Source organism: Natator depressus, chromosome 5 (genome assembly GCF_965152275.1).
Source record: "Natator depressus isolate rNatDep1 chromosome 5, rNatDep2.hap1, whole genome shotgun sequence".
NCBI classification, from domain to species: Eukaryota; Metazoa; Chordata; order Testudines; family Cheloniidae; genus Natator; species Natator depressus.
The window spans coordinates 78,000,920-78,021,278 of NC_134238.1; the positions used below are offsets into that span (position 1 = coordinate 78,000,920).

The following is a 20,359-nucleotide window of genomic DNA, read 5'->3' on the forward strand; positions in this document are numbered from 1 at the left end:
TAAATTTATAAGGTCAGTAGAAGTTGAAGACATTCAGGCATCTTGCAGGATCAAGCCCTATAGAGGATCAGCTTAATATGCCAGGTACTGCCTTACAGTGCAATGCTCATGACTAGCTGGCTTGGGGATGATTTTGGTTAGGTCACTGGATTGCCTTATTGGTTACCCAGGAATCTCTTTCTGGGTAACCAATAAGGAGTAACAACAAAAGGCATTGCCCTCAGCATCCTGAGATGCCCTGCCCTGCCCTTTCTGCTTGACTGCACCCACACCATCATCCCTGGGTGACGGTGGGATTGTCCCTGTATAGATAATAAAGGTGCAAACATTCTTTTGGCACATACTGCTTTCCCATGGCTTTCATTATATCTGTATTCATATTGAATTCCTTATGGGAATTTTGCCTGGATTTGCTTTATTATCCAAGTTCATGGAAATACAAAAAGTATATCAGCATAAATGGGTGTGGGAGAGATTTTCAAAATTATTGAATGGTTAATTGAAATCAATAATAATTATTAGAATCAAAGGTAAGTGCATTTAAAATAATTCCTCTTTAATCTGTCACTGTCTTTCTATTAACAATTTCTATATACAATTCAATTATGCTAGTCTATGCCATTTGGGTCTCCATAAACTCTCTTTCAACACTACTTTTCCCGCAATCTCTTCAGAGGAGTGATTAAAAAATGCCCTCAGATGTGAGACCACATGAGATCTTAAAACTAAGACACAAAAAAGTTTCCATTGCTGAATTTGTTAAAATCATATCAGTCTGACAAGCTAAGGTCACTGAAGTTCAAACCCAAAAATGTTCACATCCCTTAGGAGAATGGGACATTATTAATATTTTTGTATAGAACTCATGAGTGATGCAGTCTCTCTCAGTGATGAAATGAAAAGGGTATTCCACTGTGTACTGTGAAATATATTATATATCTTCCACATAGTTGGTTGGGGATCAACTGCCAGCTTCTTCACGGTATGAGCTCCTGATTGAAGCGCCAGCTGTGTTCCAGGGATTGAAAGAGACCTTGAAAATGGCAAAGCAAGACCCAGCATTCAGAGCTGACAAAACAAAACTGACAAGAGAGGCAATAGCTATTCTTTCAGAGTGCTCATCATAGGAAATGTCATTGAAAATAAAAGAATGAAAAAGAAGAAAGGACAGCAAGAAGGGAAAAAAAATCAAACAGAGCTTTTAGTGTGACATGAATATGGTTCCCCTTTTTCACACACATGCTTTTTTTGTTTTTTTTTTAAATAAAGGAACATAACCTAGAACTTGAAATAAAATTAAAATGCAGTAGTAAACTGAGATTGAGCCCCTCTCTCTCTCTCTGTCAAAAACATTTGGATGCATTCTCCTCTCATGATGGTGTAAATTAGAATGAACTCAACTGAAGCAGATGGAGTTAAACTGGTGTAAACCACACGGAAAGTGAAAGGAAAATTAGGCCCATTATATTATAATATGTTTACAATATTTATGCTCTTAAAGGAATTATTTTAAAATTACTGTGAATCATTATCACTCCTACCAATGTTAAACAGTTTAACTCTTAATGCATGGACTGGATTTGTTATAGTTGGGTTACTAAAACTAATGGAAACTAAAGGAAGGTTTGGGTTTTTGTTTTGTTTTTTTTAAAGGGGGGATAGGGATATCTAAGGTCATTTTATGCCTGCTACATAATAGCACACAGACAATAAAAGATGCTCACTTTCCAGTTACAAATAATTGGTGGTTTCTAACCATGCTTTCAACTTCCAAGGACTTTTAACATTCCCCCCCCCCCCCCCCCCGTAATTGTGTGTGCGCGCGTGCAAGCCAGTTCTTTGGCAGCAAAAGTGCTGAAGTGTCAATTGGTATCCCCTGGAGACTTCATTTCTACTGTCTGACACTGTCATCATCATCACGCAATTCAGGGTTTATCTTCCCTGTGTGACTGGGCCGGAAAAATCAGTCCTGCACAAAGGGTTGACCATAGGCTGATCACAATCGGATAGATGGTATATATTTTTGACCACAACATACTATACTGATTGGTGCCATTTTAAGAATCTGGATAGGCTGACACTGAATGCCATGCAATGGCTACAGATGGTATTCCATGTAATCAGCAGATTGTTCTTGCCCAAGTGCTATTAGGGAGCCAGAAGTTGTTCTGATCCAGCAAGGAGTAGCAACAATACCCATGTTGTGGCAAAACAGGTCCCAAGAAAAGGCTACGGAACCACTAGGGAAGGACACTTCCAGTTACTTTGAGCCTGACTCATATCATCACTGACCAGCTTACCCTAAGTGGAGAGACACTGTTGTTAAGTGGATAGGTCACTAGGAATTCCCACTGGTAATTGGGAAATTTGGCTTCTATCTGTAGATCTGTGCCCCCTTACATCCTTCGTTTGAATGGTCAGCTCTTTGAAACAGGGACTGTCTTGCACTGTGTGTTTGTTCAGTGCCTAGCACACTGGGGCCCAAAGGTTGGATGGGGTCTCCAGGTTCTACTGAAATACAAATATTTATAATACTTAATAATTATAATAAATTTTAACCGGCAATTAATAGTGTCACTCTCATACAGGTGAGACTTTTTGCATCTGGCTTGCAGGCTACAACCTTTAGCTAACAGTCTATTTGTTCAGTAAAAGATGGAGTACTAATCCACAGGGACTAGAGGCAGCTTTGTCATTTTCTAGATGACAGCTCCTATTTTCCACTGTATTCTGGGAGAGACACTACCATCCGTCTTCCATCTTTTTTCATGAGACACTTGCTTATCTGGTAGCTAGAAATGCTTTTGTTTAAACACGCATACATACAATGACTCCATCACAGTCAAAAGAAATGCTGCGTGGTTTGACTAAACAAGTTCACATTCTACTGTTTCGCTGATACATCTGCTGTTAAGAACTGAGTCAGCAACCAGCCTGGGAACAAAATCAAGTTCTATTTGATATTAACTAATAAATAACTGATATTTTTTAAAAATGGGCAGACAAACACAAGGATAATTTTAAAACACCATTGTTAAAATGCTTTAAGAACTGTGCACCTCACTATCTTAAGGAAGTATGCAGTTGCATCAATTCTTTTTTTTTTTTTTTTTTTAATTTGAACTCATACAACTCCAACAGAGTCAATATGGTTGCATGGGCTCAATGAAAGCAGAGTTTAGTCTACACTACGTACACCAGAACAACCACGCAAAGGAAGACTAACAAAACTGTGCAAGTCTACCGGAAAATGGATGGCTTGGTCCAGAGTAGGTTGGGAAGAGAGGGTTTTAAGCCCACCTTTGCACTCTCCTGACCCTGGAACCACTCACTATATGCAGGGCCAGTTCCCCAGCGTAAGTATAATTTACACTGCTAATGGCCTCAAAATGCTGCAATCCCCTCCCAATGCTTTTTGAGTTTTAACTCCTGGTGATAACTGACAGGGGCCCAGAACAGCAATCATGTTAGGCTGTTTTGCCTTTTTGTGATATATGCCAGTTTGGAAAAACGCAATCTTGGATAATCCACGGTGACAACTGTCTCTCAGAATGGACGAGCATGTGTGCTTCAGATAATGCCACTTTAGGATATTTAGTAGAAACTCTGGTTTGTCAAATTAACAAAATGGCTGATTTGAAAGCAAGTATTGTGGACAAAGAAGAAGGGTAGAACTGCTGGAAAGAGAAATGGGTAAAACCTAGAAAATGCTAAGCAGGCATTCCATATTTTGTTTTCCTTTTTCAAGGCAGCAGCATCACTGGATGTAACTGATAATACCTGTGTTTGTGCTAAAGTAGGCAACAAACTAGTTTTATGATGGACAGAGGAAATTTCCAAGGCAAATTTGGATCTGGCTAAAAGGCTCACTGTTGACTACATCATTCTCCAAATAAATCAAAGGATTAAATGAACACCAGGCATTTACATTGTTAGAAGTCCTTCTGTTTCCAAAGGCTTGTTCAGTGTAAAACAAAAAGTCCTCTCATTGCATAATTATGATGTGCCGTGCATCAAAACCATTCAGCTTTTAAGCAAGCTTTCAAGCAAACAGGTTTTAACTTATGGAGGAACCACAAATATTTTTCAAGGAGAGGAGTGAGCCTCCACTAGCCTAGCAGAAAGGAAGTACACTGCAAACAAGTGAACTCCTACTGGAGCATAAACAAACCAGTTGGGCCCTTTGCTGTGGTGTATTGAAGACTGTGTTGGAACTGGAAGATATCTGTGAAGTTCTATGGGAACTAAAAGTTGGATCTGTTGGGTGATGGACAGCTGACACCTCTACGCCACTCCCTGGCAGCCAGGATAGGGCCATAAGCATGATCAGACAGACCCCGTGGAGATAAATGTCACAGGAAGTAACACATCAGAAGGCTGGACTGACAACTTCCCTCATGGCCCCTGACTGGTCCAAGCACCCTATTTAAGCCCAGGAGGTGTTCCAAGAAATGTCTATACAGCGAGGTGGATTCCCCTGCCAGCAATAGTGACCATCACATTTCCCAGTCTATGTGCCGAACTGTCTTGCCTACAATTTAGGTAGGCCCAGCATATCCAGACTCCCTCACTTCTGTGTCTAAGTGGTAGGTGTGGGGAGTGAACGGGAAGAGAGTCTGTACCTGTAGTCTCTGCCCACCTGCCTGACTCCCTTCCCCACTCCTCTGCTCTTCAAAGGTTGCCCTTTTATCCTTGTCAATGTCCCTTTTGCCAGCCCTGGGCCTCCTGAACCTGGAAAACTTTTTTATTCACCCCAGGAGGCGGTGGGGGGGGCGGGGAGGGCGTCAAGGATAGATTTCACAACCATTTTCTCTGCATTGTCTTTTAAGTATTGGTAAGTGAGGCTATCAGAAGTGTTTGTCTGCTTTCCTCTCTACATGCTGTGTGCTCCTGTTGGAATTAACCCCTTTCTAAGCACATAGCAACCGAGCAGAAACATAACTAAGCAAACAGACAGGGGCATTGAATATTCATGAAATAATACAGGCATTGTCCACATTCTTCAGGGGCAGGGAGGGCATTTAATTTTGCTAGTGGGTCTCTGTAGAAGACTGCATAGCACTGTCAAACACTCACAGATACACACCTATAGACTTCCTGCTGCTAAGGTCTGTCTCCAAAGAAATTTGTGTATTGCCTGGTGAACTTAGGCTGAAGTTTTTGCTGTTTTCTGTGTAAATATTGGCAAATAGATAAAATAAGAATGAGCCAAAACTTTTCTAGACACTTGAACCAAAAGTGGAGGCTTTTGAGAAAAATCTGGATATTTCCTATTATTGCCCACTTTTTACATCTGTATTTTATAGTTCTGACCAGGAATGAAAGTAGACATAGTAAAATAGAGGAAAAGTTACCATGTACTCAGTTATTCAGTATCTATGTGTGGTGGGGTGGCTGCCCCACACAGGTAGATGGAGGGTTAAAGCAGCCCTCAGGGAGGCTGCACAAAACCCAACCAAAGGGAGGAGGGCTTGTAGAGAGCCAATCAGGAGAAGTCTTGTTGGAGCAGCCAGTCAGGGCCAGGGAGGGCCATATAAGAAGGGCAGCTCAACAGCGCAGGGGCAGTCTCTCCCTGGAGTACAAGGGCTACCTTAGAGCACTACCTTAGATAGAGCAGTGCTGGGCAAGGTCACAGGTGCCAACTTCTCCTGGTGCCTGTGTGTGCTCGATCCCCCCCCAGTCCTGCCCCACTCTCTCCTGCTCCTTCCCCACCCCCATTCCAACCCCTTCCCCAAAGTCCCCGCCCGCTCCCTGCCCCTATTGGACCCCTCCCCCCAAATCCCCTCCCCAGCCCCGCCTCCTCCCCCGAGTGTGGTGTTCCCGCTCCTCCCCACTCCCTCGCACAGCTTGGGCAAGTGCTGGAAGGAGAAGCGGGGGTGTAGCGTGCTCAGGGGAGAAGGTGAAGGTGAGCTGGGGTGGGGAGGGAACTTTGGCTGCCAGTGGGTGCAGAGCACCCACCAATTTTTCCCTGGGCGTGCTCCAGCCCCGGAGAACCCATGGAGTCAGTGCTTATGGGCAAGGTCGGGGAATAATAGGGAGTTCCAGCCTGAGGACTGCCAGACTGAGGCCCTTGATACAAAGGGCCGGGAAGGTGCTAGGGCTACGGGGAAGTGGCCCAGGGAAATAGGCAGCGGGAGTTGGAGGAGCGGCAGCATGTGGCTTCCAGCTATAGGGTCCCTGGGTTGGGGCCTGGAGTAGCCACAGAGGCGGAAGCTAGTATTCGGACTGCAGTTTACCCCTTGAAGTGAGGGGCTAGACTGAAAGCCACAGTGGCAAGCAGATGGACTAGAGACAACCAGTTCCCCCGGAAGGGGAGAGAAAACGGTGTGGGGCAAAGCCAGAGGGCCGTGCCCAGAAGAGGATGCTGCAGTCCAGGGACAGATGCGGGTCTTAGAGGTGGAGCAGAAGTGACGGCAGTGAGACACCACTAGAGGAAGGCGCACTGGCAACCAAGAGCTAAGTTCCCAGCACGGCCAGCAGGAGGTGCCAAGATGGTGAGTCCCACCCCATCATAGTATGATTCTGCAGTTGTTTACTATAATCTGTAAATACTGTGTGGTATCTCTGGGAAAAAGTCCACTCTTTTTAATGATGACCACTATATCATGAGAGAGTCTGTGTGTATGGTATCTAAAATTATAACAGAAAGTATCCAAACTCATGGGAAAATTTTTCACATTAGATTGTCAGCTGAAATATATAGGCCTAGGAGGCTGTTAATTTATCTAAAGTTCTGTTACAAATCCAGACTGAACTGAGCCAAACTCCTCCAAAACTATTTGCTTTGCCCATTACCAATGAAGAAAACACAAAGGTCCATTTTGTATTTAAGCACCTAATACCAACCTCACATATGTTCATATTCCTGAAACTTGACTCTCAGACATCTATAGTCACACCCCGAGAATGCTTTCTCCTGTTCTGAATTATTTTGGCAGAAGATCTGCCTCACCAGATGGAGAGGTATGGGGAATCTGGAGTTATTTGTCAATGTGGTCCCCTTAATTCCTCTTCTGTAGTCCCTAGTTCCAAAGCTTTCAATAGTACTGAGTAGAAAAAAATTAGAGTAAGTACCAAAACACCTGGGGCAGGGAAGGCTTCACTGGGCAAATTTTAGGCAGGCAGTCTCTGTGGGCAATTGATCCTTCATCCTTATTGAAGGTGAATTCTCCTTCAGAATGGCACTCCTAATAACTCCCAGCTGGTTTTAACTATAGGATTTATAGAGTGCTTCCAGACAGACGTGAATTGCATACAACAGATCTTTACAGAAATAGTATCCTGCATTATAAGACTTTTTTTTTTAACCAGGGACATGAGATAGGGGTATATCATATAACGGTGGCTATCTTTCTTAGTCATCAGAAGAATTCTTAGAAACTACCAAGACCTTGTTTCCCCTCCACACACTTCTTTTCTTATGTGACCACTTCATAAATATTTAAATAGCAGAACATGGAGGTTACCTTCCATCACCCATCTGTGATAGAAAAGTTTCCCCCTTCTCTTGTTACCAGGCATTTGGCAGCCCTCCAGGGATTCTCCATAATTGTTCTGAGAGATGATAGGACATTTGAATTTGTACTTTACATACAGCTTAGATACATATTTAGGATTTTTACCATCCCATGAGAAGAGAAAAATCAGAGGTTTTGTTTGCCAGTAGTATAAGACTGCAAAGGCCAATGGGGTTGCACATACATGGTAGTTGGATTAATTCTATACTTAGGGGGTTAATATTGACACAAGGTTTTAGAATTCATTTAGCTGGGGAACAAGTAAATCATGGTTAGAGATATACCTATTATCCTTGCATCAGGTCAGGGTCAAGGTCCACAGCTTCAACACAGATATTAATGTCATTGTAACTCACTGTGGAGTTTTACTAGTTTAAGGTGAGAAACCTAATTGATCAACCCTTTGAAGCTGGTCATCTTCCTCTCTACATTTAAATAAATGGCAAATGTTAGTGGATCATAAATTTATTTAGTGAATGTGTGATAAGTCAACTGGCCGAGTGCTTCTGCCATTATACCACTTTGTCCTTAGGATCAATAACAAATCTAGTACTTGTATTACATTAGAAGAATGAGAAGAAGTACTGTATATCCTGATAGAGAATGTGATATAAACACTTTCCACAAGTTAGAGTTAATGTCCTAACTAATGATGAGTACTAAGGCAATGCCGTGGAGCTCCATATTATAGACTTTTTGTTCATTCCCCAAATTAAGAATGTTCACTCACTTTACTTTTCAGTTCCCCTGAAATGATGTGTAAATTTGCTTCATCTTGCTGAATGTTATTCTCAATATAGGTCATACCACCATTAAAAAAAATAGTCCAAAAGGCAAATGGAGGCACATATATTAGTTTACTGCTAGCACTTGAGAGAACAAAGTCATTTTAGGATATTGATAACAAGAGTAAGATTAAAAAGAAGTCCAACACTGACTAGATTTTACCATAGTAGAAAATGTGCTTCTCAGCAACACTTTCCTTGGATTTTTATTTTTCTTCAGTCGAAACAGATGCTATAGGTATTTGAAAACTGGAGAAATGGCAATAAAAATATTTTTACAATAATCACACATTGCCGGCATAGTAGAGTTGGCTGAATTAATAATTTAAAATAAATTATCTGATTTTAACCCTTTTTTTCTATTCTTTTATGAACTCATCCCAATTCTTGTAAATGTTAGTTATTTGTAAGAATTTGCTGAGGAACAAATTCTTAGCCCTTTTTTTAAAATGAAGTGCTCAAGTTGGGTATTTGTAATTCATAGGGTGTAAGTGGTCATCTAAAAGTCACATAGTATTGATTATTTCTCTGAGAGGATAACAAACTGTTAAAACAGGAAAATAAAGAAGCATGAATGACGAACAACGGGTGAATACTCATATTTGTGCATGTGTATCCTTGTTCACATGTGGCTTCAGGGATCCATACAAACACCACATGTTTTGCAAGCAATTGTGTGAACAAGACTAATTCACACATTTTAGTGACTAATGAGAGATACAGGCAATTGAACATAACGGCTGTTCAGATTTCACACAAAATTGCCACCAATGGAACTATGGCAATTTACACCAGATGAGGATCTGGCCCAATACTTTTGCCTCAGGAGATGAAATTCCAGTTACTGTTTCTGTATGCTATCAGCTCTGAGTGATGACTGGCAATCAAAGAAGAAATGAATTCAAACCACAAAATTTGTACCTGAAATACGAACACTCCCAAAAGCGAGGATGTTTGGATCCAGCATTTGGTTCAGGCCCACGTGTACGTTAAATGCAGTGAATATTACTCAGCTTAATGGAAGGGGGTTATGAAGTCAATGAGACAGTTTGCAGAGTGGTACTGAGTAAAGTCTAGTGTCTGAGACAAAACTTGGTCCATTTGTGTTCCACTTTGAAGAGCCAAATTCCCCTCTTTCCCTGATTTGTGTCTTTAGTGGATCAAACAGGAAGCTAGAAAAATGCAATGTTCTCACACTAGGGAATTTTGTATTTTTTCCTCAAGTTGGAATACAAATTACCCTGTTTTATTTCTATTTTATTGATTTATCTTCCTCCCCCAAATAAAGGGGCGGGGGAGACACAAATGGAATGGAAAGGAAGGGAGGGGGGCAGGGAGTAGAAAGAAGAGTGACATCTTGGTTTCCATCTGTTGTAATTAATCAAAGATGTTCAAAAAGTCACACCAATTCTTTTCAAATTTACCTGAGATCCCTCTTCTGATGGTTACCTGTTAAGCAATTGGACAGCCAAATTGCTTAGTCAAGCATCTGACCCTGGAGATAGTCTGCTCTTCCATCTAAACAATATGAGGCATTTGGCTACAAGCACAGTGCTAGAGAACCAAGCTTTTCATGAGTTGGACAGTTTCCAAGATGGTGGACTATATCCCAAAACACAGTCTGGGAAGTAATTTTCACAGAGGTCTCCATTATAATATTAATCCTCCTGCCTACTACTATACAATAGGATCCTGGGACAACCTGGGATTCTGGGACAGCCCCAAAATATGAGAGCCAGTTTGGCTCCAGGAGACCCACATCTCCAGCAGCAGTCTGTTCTGGCAGGGCCAATGCACTGTACCCTGTGGTGGGGACCAATGTGAACAAAATATAGTTTTCTGCTGAATCAGTCTTAACTATCCTTTCCGTGTTTTCTTCTATGCGATTTAGTATAAGGCACCGCAGCCAATTACTTCAGCAATTCAAAGGCTACTCCATTTTTCCTCAAGAACAGTGTAATGTAAGTAGATGCAGCCTTTCTTTGTGGAGAAGTAACTTTCCCAAAATTAATTATTTAAGCAGCACGTAAAATATTTAAAACATCTTATATTAAGCATCTTCTATATTCAGGATTTCAAAATAGGTCTGTTTAAAATAATGAGGTATAAAGTGATAAGATCTTTATTAAACCATGTTTGACTTATTGCTGCTTGCCAGAAATACACACATGAAGCATGTTCATGGTAGTCGCAAGCAAAATACCTGCACATGACATGCAACTGAAATGCTACATCCGAGTATTTCTATTAAATGACTTTTACAATTTTGCAAATAAGGCATATTGTTAAAAAAATAGTTGTCGTTGTTGTGCTCATACACTATAATTGCACACACAGGAACAGGCCTTAGTATCTATCAGTACAAAATATTCTTATTTTATTCACTTGCAATATTTTATTGTTCCGCATGCAGAAAATATGCAAAATTTCACTCCTATCAAGGACAAGTGTCAATGTCATGAGTCTGGGGATTCAAATGTGTGGAATCTTTGGAGTCACGCCACCACAAACTGGTGCATCACTAAATAAGCAGAAAATGCAAAAAAGTGGCAAATACATGGCTAAACATATTTTATTATTGAAGTGTGTGGTGGAAGCAGGGATAGAGACAGTCAAATTTTTGTCAGTTGTCTACTTTATCTGTCATAAGTACCTTGTCTGAGCATTTCACAATCTTTAATGTGTTTATCCTTAGAACATCCCTGTGAGGTAGGGAAGTGCTATTAACTGAATTTTACAGAGGCGGAACTGAGGCACAGACAAAGTGACTTACCCAAGGTCATAGAGGAAGTCTGTGGTGAAACAGGTAATTGGACGCAGTCTCCCAAGCCCCAGGCTAGTGCCCTAACTCCTAGATCATCCTTCCTCTTGTATTCAGGAGATTTTCCAAGATGTTAGCTTTAAATCCTCATTCTAAATGGCTGACCACATTCTTCAAGGATATGGTGATGTTAAATCATCTGTAACTAACTAAAAGTGCTGTGACACTAGGGGGTAAATTAAAAAAATCCAAGACATCTTTTTTTTTTTAAATGGCATTGTTAATGTTTAAACTGTTCGGATTTATATTCTTATTTCATTTGCATGTTATTCCCCTCCCTAAGTAAAGTGATGACAAGGCAAGCCAGAGTTAATCTTTTCCAGGAACGTTTTAGGGAAAGACTGATGCAATATGCAGTTTCAGAGTTCATCACACAGACAACATCAGGGATCAACACTCTGAAATAAAGTGAGAAAATTACCCAGCCTTACTCATTATAAGCGTGAGCAAAACCTATATTTATTTAATCCTCTTTCCCAGTTCCAAATGCTACTACACTCCCCTCCATCCTTAGCATTGCCCTCTCATCTGAATCCATGTTAGAACAGAATTGTCTCCCATCCCCCAATCACCTTTAAATCTGATCTCCTGTTTCCGGGCCAAGAGTTCCTGAGCCAGTTTATTTTCCTTATCTGTTTGCAATAGCGCTGCTATATCCTGTTGTAACTGTCAAGAGCAAAGCCTTCTGGGTGCATTAGCCACAGCTGCAGGCAGGCAGCAGAAAATTAATGATTGCAGGAGCTTTGAGGATATTAGCAGACAGGAAAACAGGCAAATGGAAATGAACAGCTAAACAATAGAAAAAAATATTTTATTTTGGTCCTTTAAAGGTAGTATGTGGGGAAGGGAAACCCAAGTTGATGGAGCAAAAGACTTCTGCTTTCCCCTTGTAAGTGAGATTCCTATGTGACATCAAAGGGTTTTACATACAGGCTGGAAACGTTTATACATCTTTTATGGGGCGAAATTATACCAACTAGGTACAGACCTGGGGGAGGGGAAATGTAGAAGCACAATCCCGCCCTGAGTTCCCAGGAAAAGGAGTGCAACAAGATAAACCATCCTTTAGCCATTGCTCCTTCTCCTCCCTGCCTGCTTTGCAGTGCAGTCTGTCTCATGGAAGTATGGAGACAGGAGCAGACAGCTACTCTCCTCTGGGTTGTGACTGGCTTCCTGTGCTTTCCCCCAAACCTGTACACCAAACACAAAAGCAAATTAGAATCTGGTTCAAAAAGGTGGCAGAAAATACAAATTGTATTAAAGTGCAATTTAACAAACTCCTGCACTGGTCAGCAGTAAATCAGATAGTCCCTGGCTATAAGAAGTCAAAACAGCTTTTAGCTGGCCAGGGGCCATTTATTTAAAATAGTTAACTGTGGTAGAGGTACTTCTCTTGAATGAACAGAGCTGCCATGCATTTAAAATTGTACCTTCTCCCAGATTTATGGCTGACATAACAGCTGGGGACAAGACAATCAAAAATGTGGAAGAATTTAGGGAGGAACTGTTACAAGTTTGTTTGATTTTGACATCATGGTGATTAGAGGTTCTCCTCTGAACAGGGCACCAATGTGATTGCAGAAGTTGTGTGTGTGTGTGTTATACCCACTGGATGAAAGTTGAGGAAATAGATCAAATGGACTTAAGGCCTGGTCTACACTACGAGTTTGTCGGATTTAGCAGCATTACATCAAATTAACCCTGCACCTGTCCACACAACGAAGCCATTTTTTTTGACATAAAGGGCTCTTAAAACCGATTTCTGTACTCCTCCCCAACAAGGAGATTAGCGCTGAAATAGACATCGCCGTTTTGAATTAGGGTTAGTGTGGATGAAATTCGAAGGTATTTGCCTCCGGGAGCTATCCCACAGTGCACCATTGTGACTGCTCTGGACAGCACGCTGAACTCTGATGCCCTGTCCAGGTAGACAGGAAAAGCCCCGGGAACTTTTGAATCTCATTTCCTGTTTGGCCAGGCAAGTTCATCAGCACAGGTGACCATGCACAGCTCATCAGCACAGGTGACCATGCAGTCCCAGAATCGAAAAAGAGCTCCAGCATGGACTGAACGGGAGGTACTGGATCTGATTGCCATGTGGGGAGATGAATCCGTGCTATCAGAACTACGTTCCAAAAGACGAAATGCCAAAACATTTCAAAAAATCTCCGAGGTCATGAGGGACAGAGGCTACAGCAGGGACGCAACACAGTCTTGTGTGAAACTTAAGGAGCTCGGACAAGCGTACCAGAAAACCAAAGAATCAAAACGGACGCTCCGGGACAGAGCCCCCACACATGCCGCTTCTACGCTGAGCTGCATGCAATTCTAGGGGGGGCCGCCACCACTACCCCACCCCTGTCCATGGACTCCGATGATGGGGTACTCTCCACCATGTCTGAGGATTTTGTGGATGGGGATGATGAGGAGGAGGAGGACGAGATTGAGGAGAGCACACAGCACACCGTTCTCCCCAACAGCCAGGATCTTTTTCTCACCCTGACTGAAATACCCTCTCAACCAAACAAAGCCGGAGAAGGGACCTCTGGTGAGTGTACCTTTTAAAATATAATACACTTTATAAAAGCAAGTGTTTTTTAATGATTAAGTAGCCCTGAGGACTTGGGATGCATTCGTGGCCATTCGTACAGCTACTGGAAAAGTCTGTTAACGTGTCTGGGGATGGAGCGGAAATCCTCCAGGGACATCTCCATGAAGCTCTCCTGGAGGTACTCTAAAAGCCTTTGCAGAAGGTTTCTGGGGAGAGCGGCCTTATTCCGTCCTCTATTGTAGGACACTTTACCATGCCATGCTAGTAGCAAGTAATCTGGTATTATTGCATGACAAAGCCTGGCAGCGTATGGTCCTGGTGTTTGCTGGCATTCAAGTAACATCCGTTCTTTCTCTCTCTGTGTTATCCTCAGGAGATGTGATATCGTTCATGGTAACCTGGTTGAAATAGGGGAATTTAATTAAGGGGACATTCAGAGGTGGCCGTTCCTATTGGGCTGTTTGCCTGTGGCTGAAAAGAAATCCTCCCTGCAGTTAGCCACACGGGGGGGGGGGGGGGGAGGGCATTGGCTCTGAGCTGTTCGCATTTGGCTAGCAGGGATCTTCCCTGCTACCAGCCACACGGTGGGGGGAGGGGTAAAGCAATCATCCCAGAGAATTGGATGGGGGGAGGGGCTTAGTTTGGTTTCTGCTGCTGCATGTTAACAGGAAAACCGCAGCACTAAATGGCCAACTCAACGTGCTTTGCTTGGTATGGGAGAGGAGGGTGCTGCTGTTATGAAGGCTGCAGAAGCCGAAAGACTATGGCTTACCGTGGCCGCCTGCAAGCCGAATTCTGTTGCCTGGCACTGTGTGTGTGATCTCTAACACCAAAGCCGCAGGCACTCAATATAAGATTAAAAATGCGACCTTGTACCAAAATCACATGTGCTATGTAATGTGAATAGTGTTGTTCACAGTGAAAGATTATAGCCATTGTTCTATAAAATGTATCTTTTAAAATACTTCACTCCCTTTTTTCCCCTCCAGCACCTGCAAATGTTTCAAGCCTCCCTCTTCCGTCCCAAAGGCTCTCTCAGAGAAGGCAGCAAAAAAGCCACACGCGTGATGAAATGTTCTGAGCTCACGCAGTCGTCCGGCACTGACAGAGCTCAGCAGAATGTGTGGAGGGACACAATAGCAGAGTACAGGAAAGTGGCTGATGAACGTGAGGAGAGGTGGTGGCAGGAAGATCAGAGGAGGCATGAGGCAACACTGGGGCTACTGCGGGATCAAACGGACATGCGCCGGCGTCTGGTGGAGGTTCATGAACAGCAGCAGGATCACAGACTGCCGCTGCAGCCCCTGTTTAACTGCCCTCCCTCCTCCCCAAGTTCCATAGCCTCCTCACCCAGACGCCCAAGAATGTCTGGGTGAACGAGTGAAAAATTAATACACAGGAGGGGGGGCCTCCGGGCACCCAACCACTCCACCCCAGTGGACAGCCCAAGCAACAGAAGGCTATCATTCAAGAAATTCAAAGTGGCCTTTTCCTTCCCTCCTCCCCCACCCCACCCAGGCTACCTTGTGAGTTATCTCCTTATTTTTATAATCAATTAATAAAGAATACATGTTTTTAAATGATAGTGACTTATTTCCTTTGCAAGCAAGCTGTGATCGAAGCGGGGAGGGCGGGTGGTTTACAGGGAATTTAGAGGCAACCAAGGGGGCGGGTTTTCATCAAGGAGAAACAAACAGAAGTGTCACACAGTACCCTGGCCAGTCATGAAACTGTTTTTCAAAGCTTCTCTGCTGTGCAGCGCTTCCTGCTGTGCTCTTCTAACCACCCTGGTGTCTGGCTGCGTGTATTCAGCGGCCAGGCGATTTGCATCAACCTCCCACCCCGCCATAAACGTCTCCCCTGTACTCTCACAGAGATTGTGGAGCAAGCAGCAATAACAATGGAAATATTGGTTTTGCTGAGGTCTGACAGAGTCAGTAAATTGTGCCAGCGACCCTTTAAACATCCAAATGCACACCCTACCACCGTTCTGCACTTGCTCAGCCTATAGTTGAACAGCTCCCTACTACTGTCCAGGGTGCCTGTGTACGGCTTCATGAGCCAGGGCATTAAGGGGTAGACTGGATCCCCAAGGATAACTATAGACATTTCAACATCCAACAGTTATTTTCTGGTCTGGGAAGTAAATCCCTTCCTGCAGCCGTTTAAACAGACCAGCGTTCCTGTAGACGCGAGTGTCATGAACCTTTCCTGGCCATCCCACATTGATGTTGGTGAAACGTCCCTTCTGATCCACCAATGCTTGCAGCACCATTGAAAAGTACCCCCTGCAGTTTATGTACTAGCTGCCCTGGTGGTCCGGTCCCAAGATAGGGATATGCGTTCCGTCTATAGCCCCACCACAGTTGGGGAATCCCATTGCAGCAAAGCCATCTAGTATGACCTCCATATTTCCCAGAATCACTACCTTTGATAGCAGCAGCTCAATGATTGCATTGGCTACTTGCATCACAGCAACCTCACAGTAGATTTGCCCACTCCAAATTGATTACCGACTGACTGGTAGCTGTTTGGCATTGCAAGCTTTCACAGGGCTATTGCCACTCACCTGTGAACTGTGAGGGCTGCTCTCATCTTGGTATTCTTGCGCTTCAGGGCAGGGGAAAGCAAGTCATAAAGTTCCATGAAAGTGCCCTTACACATGCGAAAGTTAAGGAGCCACTGGGAATCATCTCAAACCTGCAATACTATGCGGTCCCACCACTCTGTGCTTGTTTCCCGGGCCCAAAATCGGCGTGAGCCTGCCCCAGTAACACCATGATCTCCAAACTGCTGGGGACTGCGGTTTTAGAGAAATCTGTGTTCATGTCCTCATCACTGCGCTGCTGTCACCTCCTCGCCTGGTTTTTCAGGTGCTGGTTCTGCATAAACTGCACGATAATGCACGAGGTGTTTACAATGTCATAACTGCTGCGGTGAGCTGAACGGGCTCCATGCTTGCTGTGCTATGGTGTCTGCTCAGGCAATCCAGGAAAAAGGGCGCAAAATGATTGTCTGCTGTTGCTCTGATGGAGGGAGGGGCAACTGACAACATGGCTTACAGGGAATTAAAATCAACAAAGGGGGTGGCTTTGCATCAAGAAGAAACAAAATGGCCCGCTCAAGGATAGAACTCAAAACCCTGGGTTTAGCAGGCCATTGATTTTATGGAGGGAGGGAGGAAGGGAGGGAGGAGAAAATGAATACAAAACAAATCTGGTCTATTTCTTGTTTTGATCCACTTCATCTATCTTTATACATCTTGCTGGCAGCAGACGGTGCAGTACGACTGTTGGCCATTGTCATCTCCTGGGTGCTCGGCAGAAGATGGTGCAGTATGACTGCTGGCCAGCGTCGTCTCCTGGCTGCTCATTAGAAGACAGTACAGTAAGACTGCTGGCGGGACTGAACTGCCATGAGACAAAACTTAAAAGGAAAATGACCTGGCTGAGTCACTCCCATGTTTGCCCAGGCACCCGAGGTTGGCTAAAAGAGCACCCTTTAGTACAGCGATGATGGCTACTGTCTGCTGCCAAAAAGCAATGAGCTGCTGCTGTGTAGCAACGCAGTACCATGTCTGCCAGCACCCAGGAGACATACGGTGACTGTTTGCTGAGCGGGCCCCATGCTTGCCGTGGTATGGCATCTGCATGGGTAACCCAGGAAAAAAGGCGTGAAATGATTGCTGCTGTTGCTTTCATGGAGGGAGGGAGGGAAGGGGGGGGGTCTGACGATATGTACCCAGAACCACCCACAACAATGTTTTTGCCCCATCAGGCATTGGGATTTCTACCCAGAATTCAAATGGGCAGCAGAGACTGTGGGAACTGTAGGATAGCTACCCACAGTGCAATGCTCCGGAAGTCGATGGTTGTCTCGGTACTGTGGACGCACTCTACCGACTAAATGCACTTAGAGCATTTGTGTGGGGACACACACAATTGACTTTATAGAAATGCTTTCTACAAAACTGAATTCTATAAATTCAACCTAATTTCGTAGTGCAGACATGGCCTAAGACTATTTGATGAAACCTGTAGGACACATCTATTCCATCCTTTTTAACTGTGGTCAGCGCTATCATTCTAAAAGGGCAATGTTTATGAGGAGACCCAGGGTGATTATCGTGAAGAGGCCAAAAGTCAAACCACAGACATTATTTAATACTCTAGTTAGCTTTTTTCTTTTTTTCATTTTAATTCAAACGTCCATGCATGAATTCTGAATAGTGACTAAGATTATAAGAATTCTTTTAAGTACCTAGACAAAAAGAGAAGAGACTAATTCAATCGTTTTGAAAACAGGACTAACCGGCCATTAATCCTATCTAGTAGGAATGGGTCAAAGCTGGAAACAAAAATGTAAGGGTTTAGCAAAAAGAGGACCCAGGTTTAACATACTGGTTTGATTTTGAAATACAAAACCACCCTCATATCAGCTATGTAACTTTTGATACACAACGAGGCTCTTTGGTTTTTTAAATATCGTTTTTCACTTTTGACCGTGATGAACCACATGTCCCCTTGACTGTTCCTAACAGCTGATCTGATCCTTTATGCCACTATCAGCCTCCCATGCAACTTAAGGTTTCACTTGCAGCTCTTAAGTTCTCCATGATATTTGTGCATTTTTCTCACTTCCACCACAAACAGTTCACAGTAAATGTCCAATTATTGAAAACAATCACAAAAACCATGAAATAATGAGGCTCCACGAGAAATTAAACAAAAGTCCATCATTATGTCACCTTTCAAATAGTCAAAGAACGTGAACAAAAGTTTCACTTCGGTCACACAAAGGCATCTATATTTGATACTCAATGCACTGTAGCTCTTGTACCCATTTATAGCCCAAGCAAGTTCCTAAGTTTTATTTTTTTAAGTTGATCTATGAACTACACACACACACACACAGTTGTCTTGAATAAGGTCCATTATTTTAGATGTCATATTGCCCTAACAAAACAGCATTAACAACATTATATGCATCACTTCCAATATACTGGGACAATTATTATTAATTCTGTTAGAGCTTTCAAGAAAAAATGCATGCCATAAGTTTAACCGACTGCAACTCAGTTGAGCGAGTAATTTCTGAAGTTAAAGTTTTGAATACACATACACACACAGTCTCATATCCTCCTGGTTGTAATTTCAGCAGCCCTACATTCCCAACATCAAACAGAGGTTAAGTACCATGTTATTTAAACAAGATGGAGGTATTTGATAATGACTGAGTAAGAGGAGGAGGAATGCTGGAAGGGAATGGAACTCCTATCAGCAGGGCATGGGAGAGAACTTAACAGCAACAGCACATAAATCTACTTTAATACAAATATTGCTGTCATAACATCATAATTCATCTCTCTGCATTTTTATGTTTCCCACTTTGGAAAACAAACTATGTCTAAGGATATTATTTCACACTTTTATTATGCAATTTGAGAAAGAAGCCAAGACTAGTTAGATCTAATTACTCCCACTAAGTTACTTTAGATGTCAGGCTCCACTAGTAATTCACAAGTGGGTTGAAGGCAAAATACATGTTTACTTAACTCCACCATTTTTTAAAGATCACTGAACAGTCAGGATTGAAAACTGCATGAAAGAACACTGGGATTCCTTCTTGCAGTGAAATGTTTTTGCACTGCTATAAACAATGAATCTCTGTGTTTGGTGACTAGTGATCATCTGATTTCCTTGCAGATATTTGTAAACTATTTTTATAATTATAACTACCAAAAAAGTCCTAAAGTGGAGATGCCAGAGACCCAAAGGAGATAAAATACCCATTTCACCATTCGCTCTTTTCTAAACACACATGCTTTTTAGCTTGAGCAGCAGCATGACATCAAAATGCATATTAAATCCATGAACTCATTTAATTTGGCCAAGAGGAAGAAATGAGTTGGCACCCTATTAGAAAAGCAAGGTAAACAAAATCTTCTGTATTGCACTTGTCACAGACAATCATACAGCCACTGAACCAAGAAAAGGTTTGGCAGGTGCCACTTATAAAGTCACTGGTTAATAGCAAAACCTTCTAATTAAATGTTCAAAGACAGGCAGCTTGTTCTATGCCTTAAAAATATGGTGGATAAACAACAACAGTGGCAATATTTAGAAATATATTTAACAGGGAGACTATATGTTTGAATTGTGGAGTCATGCATTGTGGAAGGTTAGAAGCAGGGTGAATCTCAAATATTTGGAATGTAGTTTCAGTTTGGACTAGCATCAAAAAGTCTGTCTTCTTACCTGAAGGTTATTTGAACTACATAATTAAAAAAACAAACAAAAACAGCTGAATCAATAGGACATACTAAACATCACCCAGATCACTTTGTATGTTGTATCCCTTTCCCCCATGCTGCCTCCATTTTTTAAATTTTTTTTTTAAATTTTGTAAGGTCTTTGGAGCAGGGACTATATCTTTCTATACGTTGGTACAGAATCTAGCACATTGTGGGTGCTTAATATTAAAGTTCACCAGTCTACAAAATTGGGCTGGAAGCCTTGCAAGAACAAGGGATTTCTAGCACTTTCAGTCTCATCCAGAAACTATAAAAGTCATCCAAATATTTTGGAACCCCTTAACAAAAAAAAAGAAAAGAAAAAAAGAGATCCACCTCAAGTTTGGGTCGGGGTGGGGTGTGGGGCGGGCGTCAAAGTTCCCTGGATGAAAT

At 42.6% G+C, this 20,359-nt stretch overlaps 1 long non-coding RNA gene across 1 annotated transcript in view; it reads right to left on the bottom strand.

The window, feature by feature from the left end:
• LOC141988205 (uncharacterized) overlaps nt 1–11,176 on the bottom strand; it is a 135,293-nt gene extending 124,117 nt beyond the window's left edge. The window contains exon 1 of the long non-coding RNA XR_012639698.1: nt 11,076–11,176. This is a non-coding gene — a long non-coding RNA (uncharacterized LOC141988205). The remainder of the gene's footprint in view (nt 1–11,075) is intronic.
• Between the last annotated feature and the right edge of the window lie 9,183 nt (nt 11,177–20,359).